A 6,858-nucleotide genomic window follows, 5' to 3' on the forward strand; every position below is an offset into this window, starting at 1 on the left:
TATCATGCATTAGTAGCTAGGCTAGCTCATAAGTGCTGAATGCCTATTGAGCGGTAAATAATTAGAGGTATGACAGTTTTTAACTATTGAAACGAACTCAGTCAAAATTGGTGTTACTTTCACGTGTGAGTAAGTAGCGGGATAAAACTGGTTCCCATCTAATTGATTCTCTAGGCTAAACGCATATAGATTTGGAATGATTACTCTAGACTTTGTATATTAGATGCAAAACACTAAGCGTCTGCAAACGCTAACGTTGGAATGCTATGGAGAATGTATGGCCCAGTCATGCGGGAATAATATTCTTGTGTATATCTTTCCTCCTTATGTCAAATATTTGATCTCGTCTGCGAAATTGTACATATTTTGCAAATGTTCTGACAATATAGTATTCCTGACTGCTAATAATAGGGTGACTTGTGGTGGACAGTTGTTTGACTTAGACTTCAGTTCATTCAGATTGCATTCACGTCGTGACCAGTGAACTGTACTGTACTAATTATGTAATTCTACTAGCGTCGATAAGCTCATTGATTCCGAACACCACACTTTTTCAAATGAGTAATATCCGATAGTTTCTTCGCTTCTTGAACATCCATTTACCTCCAGTAATTCGTCAGAAACTCCATCAGGACAGAATTAATCTTTGCTAGTACTTTTAATGTGATGTCCACCGTTAACAATCTTAGATGATGCATGTGAATGTGAAAGTGTTGGATTCGGACTGTGGATTTGTGAGATAGCAAACCTGTTAGGAACACACCAATTTTTGAAACACATGAGCGTCTATAGAGACTATTGCAACAAAAAAATTGGTGTCAATGATTGATATGTACTTGTTTTCGTTCCTGCAATGCAGTTTAAAAAGTCGTTCGATTCACCATACGATCTTACATATCGCGGTCTTGGTGGAAAAATTTCTCCTGAAATTTACTAGGATGTATTGCCATCGATAAATGGTAATAGTTTATTTTGATGGAAGGATTTTTGGTATGTCACCAAAAACATGCCGTTGTGATACCAATTTTGTAATACCCGGAACAGGTTAGTTTTTGGATAATACCCAGGACCTTCTCAAATAAGTCTATCAGTCATGTATAATGCTAATAATTCTTAAGCATTTTTGAAACAACACGTTCAATAAGATTTTAAGCGACAACGTGTCCACTTATTTTGACATCTATTGTATTATATTCAGCTCATTATTTGGCTGCGATTAAACTCAGCTCGATTTCGTGACTGTTGCAGTCTATTTGGAGACCGATCAGCGTGAAGCGGGGGCTATTATATCTGCCATCTTTGTAAGCAACGGTGACCGGCTTTCCTCGTCCTGTGTTTTTTACGCTGTCTCTTTTGTGTAGCTGCATAGTTTAATGTTTTACTACGGTTAAATTCCGTGGTTAGTCTAATACTCTAAGCATTGGCGCAAATTTACTTTGAATCAACTGTTTTATCAGCCTTTGCTACTGCTACTCAAGTCAGTATATTCCTTTATACAATCTCGCTTGGTTTATGTTATAAAATGTTAATCCATTTCGTCTTGAGTAATATTTTCCGGATAAGGAAAATCAAAGTTAGTTTTCGCTTTAGCTAAAATATGTGTTGCTGTTACGTGGAACTCTAACTGTCCGCGTTTCCGATCCTAGTTGTCATTTATGATGTTATTGGGAGGAATCAATGAAAACAACACTCGGTTTGTTATTTTCTTCCTTATTGTGAACGACTCTATCACACCAACAAGTCAAACTAATACTGAGTGTACAGTATTAGTGGATATCAGCAAAGTTCTCGAAATTATAAGATCCAGGCACCTCATAACCCTGAACCAAGTCAGAGATGCTACGGATCTATTGCAGAATTTTTGTTATTAAAAATAAACGATTGAAAAGCCGGAAATCCGCTATCAGTATGTAGTATGCTTTCTATTTCGGCCGTAAGAAGAGTCCGGAAGGTCATGGTCAGGAAGTAAAAGGGTAAATAACTGTTGCTATCAAGTTAGGTGGAAAGGTTAGAACAACGTACAGAGTTTGTGAACAGCACCTTAATTCAACAATGATTGGTGAACGCGAGTGATCAAAAAAGCTTGGATTCTGAAATGAAAAGCTTAGAATGTAAGTGCGGCAAATATTTCATGCTTTTCTGATGAAGGCTGAATGGGCTGTAGGAAGCCTCCTCGTTTGCTGCTGTTTTTTGTGACTGCAGGTAAATCTCATTCTTTAGATAGGAAAAACCAGACTAGTAGTGAGTAGGTATTTATTTCGTCCGTGGAACAAAACTATTGGAGCTAGAGGTATCTTTTTCAAACACACAATGTTTTCAACAGTCAATATAAAACAAGAGAAAATACAGTGCCTACACAAAATAAGAAAGTGAATGGATACTTGAGATATTATGTTTTGACATTGCTAAAATGTTTGCGGTCAACTCTTAAACAGTCATCCTTAATTTTCATATTAACTTTATGTATCTAAGTTCTCCAATCTACACGTAATTACAAGCTCAATTCATTTTGCGGTATAAAACCGTGTGTATCGTGCTTGTTACCAGCTTGTATATTCCATTATCTTCTACTACTTCAATTCATCATATTTTGCATAGAATAAGGATTGTGTTGAGAGATTTAGTTTGTACGGAAAACCAATATGTAAATGGCTACAATATTATATCGCTGGTGCTTCAAATCGTTATGCTTCTCATAACCAACATAACCACGTTTTATAGGAATAGTTATTTTATTCATAAATGTAGTTCACTTGGTTAATAATTCTAATTGTAAAGTGATGAATAGTGTGGATTCAATTTTGTGCAGTCTCCAGTTAAATTTAAGACGCTCATCCTTATCACAGACAAGTGTGAAATGAAAGGGTAGGATTTGACACTGTTCTTACAACAAAAATGTAACATTGAACCTTATATAACACCCGAACAAATAACCTTACTGAACTATACGGCCAAAATAGTCATTATAGGAAAATAATAACACTGTCAAGACCTGAAAACTACATTGGGTATGTGAAAATGCCAAATAACAGAAAAGAGCTCATTCTAATGAATGTATGCTTAAAAAGCAAGGGGTGTAACTATGTGGACTATGTGGACATAACCATAACATGGTTTGAAAAGTCTAATTTAGTGGAAAACTTAGAATCGGGAAGTACAGCATGAGATTCGGATGGCAAGTAAAATGAACAATGTTAATTTCACTTAAAGCTGAAGGACAATTATAATATGCTCATGAAGAAACCGTAAATAACAGCTTTGTATTTACATGTAAAACAAGGTGTTATTTTGAATAAACAGCATACACATGATGAACTTTTACAAACATATGCACACATACATGCATACTCACATGCAAAATGATCTTGCACAGATACACTAAGTTATCTGAGTGGTCAGATTCCGAGAATAGATTATATGCTATTTTCCCCACCAAGAAAATGCATATTGGGCCAATTGGTTACCTGAGGGATTTTCTCTATCATAGCCGATAACTTCATTTCATTTGTGGGTAGCTGTTATTGGAGGGGTCCCAAAATATTTCTCATCAAGTCCCTTATTGATCGGAGATGCCAGTAAACATGTAGAATTATTGTCTATTTCCGTATTAGTACATTTACCTTCGCTGTTTTATTAACAGACGTAATTCTAAAATTGTGGATTTTCAGCGGTGTGACTATCTAGTTTATAAGATCTTACATGGAAGTCACATCATTCTCCACACTAACTTGTCCTGTCGTGACGATCAGCAACATGGCGTTTAACACTCCTGAAGAACGCTGAATATATAGTAATTTATTCAATACAAAAAATGATAAGCTGTGTGGAGTGATCACGCCCACGCGGCCTATCCAGGCGAGTGGGGACAATCGAATCTATTTGGGCACAAAATCACAGAATATCTCAGTAAAATCTGACAACCATACAGTAAATAGTTAGTTTGTAAACTATCAGCCAATGGTCTCAATCATGACTATTCCTTCTGCAAGGATCAATCCATCGTCTCTGACTTCATTGTTCATGCATTCTCATGTCAATTGCTTTCCTTTCCTGTTATTTCCTTATTGATTTTCTACTGATATACATTCTATGCCTGACCATCACCATATACTACTTATGTGGATATAAGTAACCTGCACCACAAAAGGAGTGGCCAGAAAACCAAATCAAGCGTTCATTATTTGGAAAACATATTAGTCTCTGCAAATTGACCCTTTCTTCGTCTTCCATCTTCATGTACAAACAGACTAGAAATGACCTCACTGTTATTTGGAATTTGAATTTTCAAGAGGGAAATGGTTTTACTGGATTGACCTGATCGTAAATATTCTAGTGACATTTTAGAATTCTTGAAACTAATATGCAAGCCCCTTCGAATTGGTTGCATTATGGTAAAATGCTGAGTATCGAGAAGGTTGAAATCTTACTCGGGACTACAAAGGAAAGACTTTTCAGTATTGCATCACACAAAAGCCTTCACTTTGTAATATTGGGATGTCTAACCAAGAATTCTGTGCCATAAAATAAAGATATATCCTTATTTCCGTGTGACGCTTTTAGCTTCACTTAATTTACTGGGCATTTTACTAAGGAATGCCTAGTTTTTTGCGTTACCTATGACATTAGTCTTTATTTTCTGGAAACACGACTATAGGTGTTTAAAAGTTCGCCCCCTCGAATATGCAAGCACTCAGCTGATTATACATTTTGACATTTCCTCCAAGATTTCATATTTTCAGAAGTACGGCAACAAATAAATCGAGTGGTTTTAAATAATTATTACTAGTGTCTATGGGTTGTGCACAGTTTATGAGAACTCGCATTAAAGTGAATTCATATGATTTTGTTTTTTTTATTCCTAGTTAATTTCGATCTCGTAACATTCACAGGACTTGCGAAACTCAGGGATTCCGTATTTAAGTTGTGTGTCTACTGAGTCCTTCATTCATTCAACAAAAACGTTAAAACTTTGCTTGATGTGGATAGTAATGCGATCCTTTATTTGTCTTTACGATTACTGAGACCTATTTTCTTCGGTGTCTTGATGAGGCATATTTATTTCAGACTTTCGGCACTCATTCTTACTCTCAAATCTTTCTGAATAGAACATGAAGCATGTTTTGAGTTACTTCTACGTCTGACTCCAATGGTTCAGTTGTTATGTTTGGAGATACATTTGGAAGATAGTTGATATGTTGAGGGGTGAATGGCACAAGCTGACTAGTTGTTGTAACTAATGAGTTGCACGTCGTACTCTGGGGCGATTTGGTGCTGATGCGTGGTAGAGCACAATCATCCAAGGTGAGTCTAGTAAAACTGATAGGATCAGTATCAACGCTGAAGGCTTACGGAAACAATTTTTGGGATTTATTTAACGCTACACACCGATGTGTATTCCCCAGGGTGAAATTAACTGCTCACACATTATCCAGGCAGTTGTGACTTTTCCCCCTATCACTTACATACTTACAAAAAACTGAAATGGATTTTTTTATCGCGATGGATAATTCTTTTGAAAATTTCTGTTGATTTATCAATCTGACTTATTCCTTCATTTATTTTTTGAGCGAAATACATAGCTTGTCATATTTATGAACTGTACTGTTGGAACAATGAATAGATTTAGTTAATTCTTTGTCTTTATAACATATTCATATATCAAACTTAACAAGTGACTGCTAGCTTATAAACGGCTTACCCAATATTTGGGAACAGTAACTAATATTTTCTTAAGGCAGCTTCAAAGACCCGAGTAACCGCCTAGCCAGATGAAGTCGATAAGATTGAGAAATTCTACATATCCGATAAGAGAAAACCCTTTTGCATGAAGCACAAGTCTGATGGATGCTTCTTTTCAATATTTTAGCTGATGGACAGCTGGAAAAACCTCTTGAACATGATTGGTGTCCTTTTGTTAATTTGATGACCTGCGCAACAATTAGGATATTCTGGAGCGCTTTTTGGGGTGCTTTCGGTTGTACGGCTCTGTTTTGTCATAATGCTTTCTTTCTGAAATATGGTAAGTCATTCTGACCATCTTCATACGAAGAGATCTTAAATGTCAAATATCATAAATTTTGCTTCAATATGGGTAATGTTATGTCGAGATGAGTTATATAGCTTGATTTGTGGGGATCACAAACAGATCAGCTGTTCCCATATATTCGTTGTTATCTTACCTCTGATAGTAATTCTTTTCATACCAAATTAGGACTTATATACCAAATGCTTCAAAAAATGATACTTTGGTCTTTTAACTAGTTATTCTTCAACAGGCTCGTACACTTTCATAAAACTTTCGTTTGAGTGTTGCGAAAGCATATTAGCACGACGAGTCTTGATATTTATTTATGGCAGCGTCTCGGTTCGTGCCTTTATACTTGCCGTCTAGTTAGCTGTCCAATATCATATGGTCGGAATTTAAATACTTAGAAACTTAAATAGTATTATTGCCATTCCATTTTGTTTGTGAAAATGAACAAGGCAAACATACCCGGTCTCCAACAATAATTGCTGTTTTGCTTTTGTACTTTTTAGCTGTTCTAGGTTCGCTTTTGTGCTTGAGTATTAAGGCTTTTAGCTGTTGACAGAATGTGATTATTCTTGTATTAATCTTAAGTACTGGGATATAGCTTGGAGATATAGAACATAAGTAACTATACTAGTCGTACTGGTTAATTTTGATTATTCCTGGAGAAGCCACAAAATATTTAACGGAAAATTATCTGTGAACAGTGGTTTGAAACCCATGTGTTTTGGTCCAACCAAACGACCAACTATTCATCATACCTTAGAGTGCTTATTAATGGAAATGGTGGTCAGCAACAAACTTTTCGTTAAATGTTTACATTGGTATCA

This window comes from Schistosoma mansoni, assembly GCF_000237925.1.
Source record: "Schistosoma mansoni, WGS project CABG00000000 data, supercontig 0218, strain Puerto Rico, whole genome shotgun sequence".
Classification (NCBI taxonomy): Eukaryota; Metazoa; Platyhelminthes; class Trematoda; order Strigeidida; family Schistosomatidae; genus Schistosoma; species Schistosoma mansoni.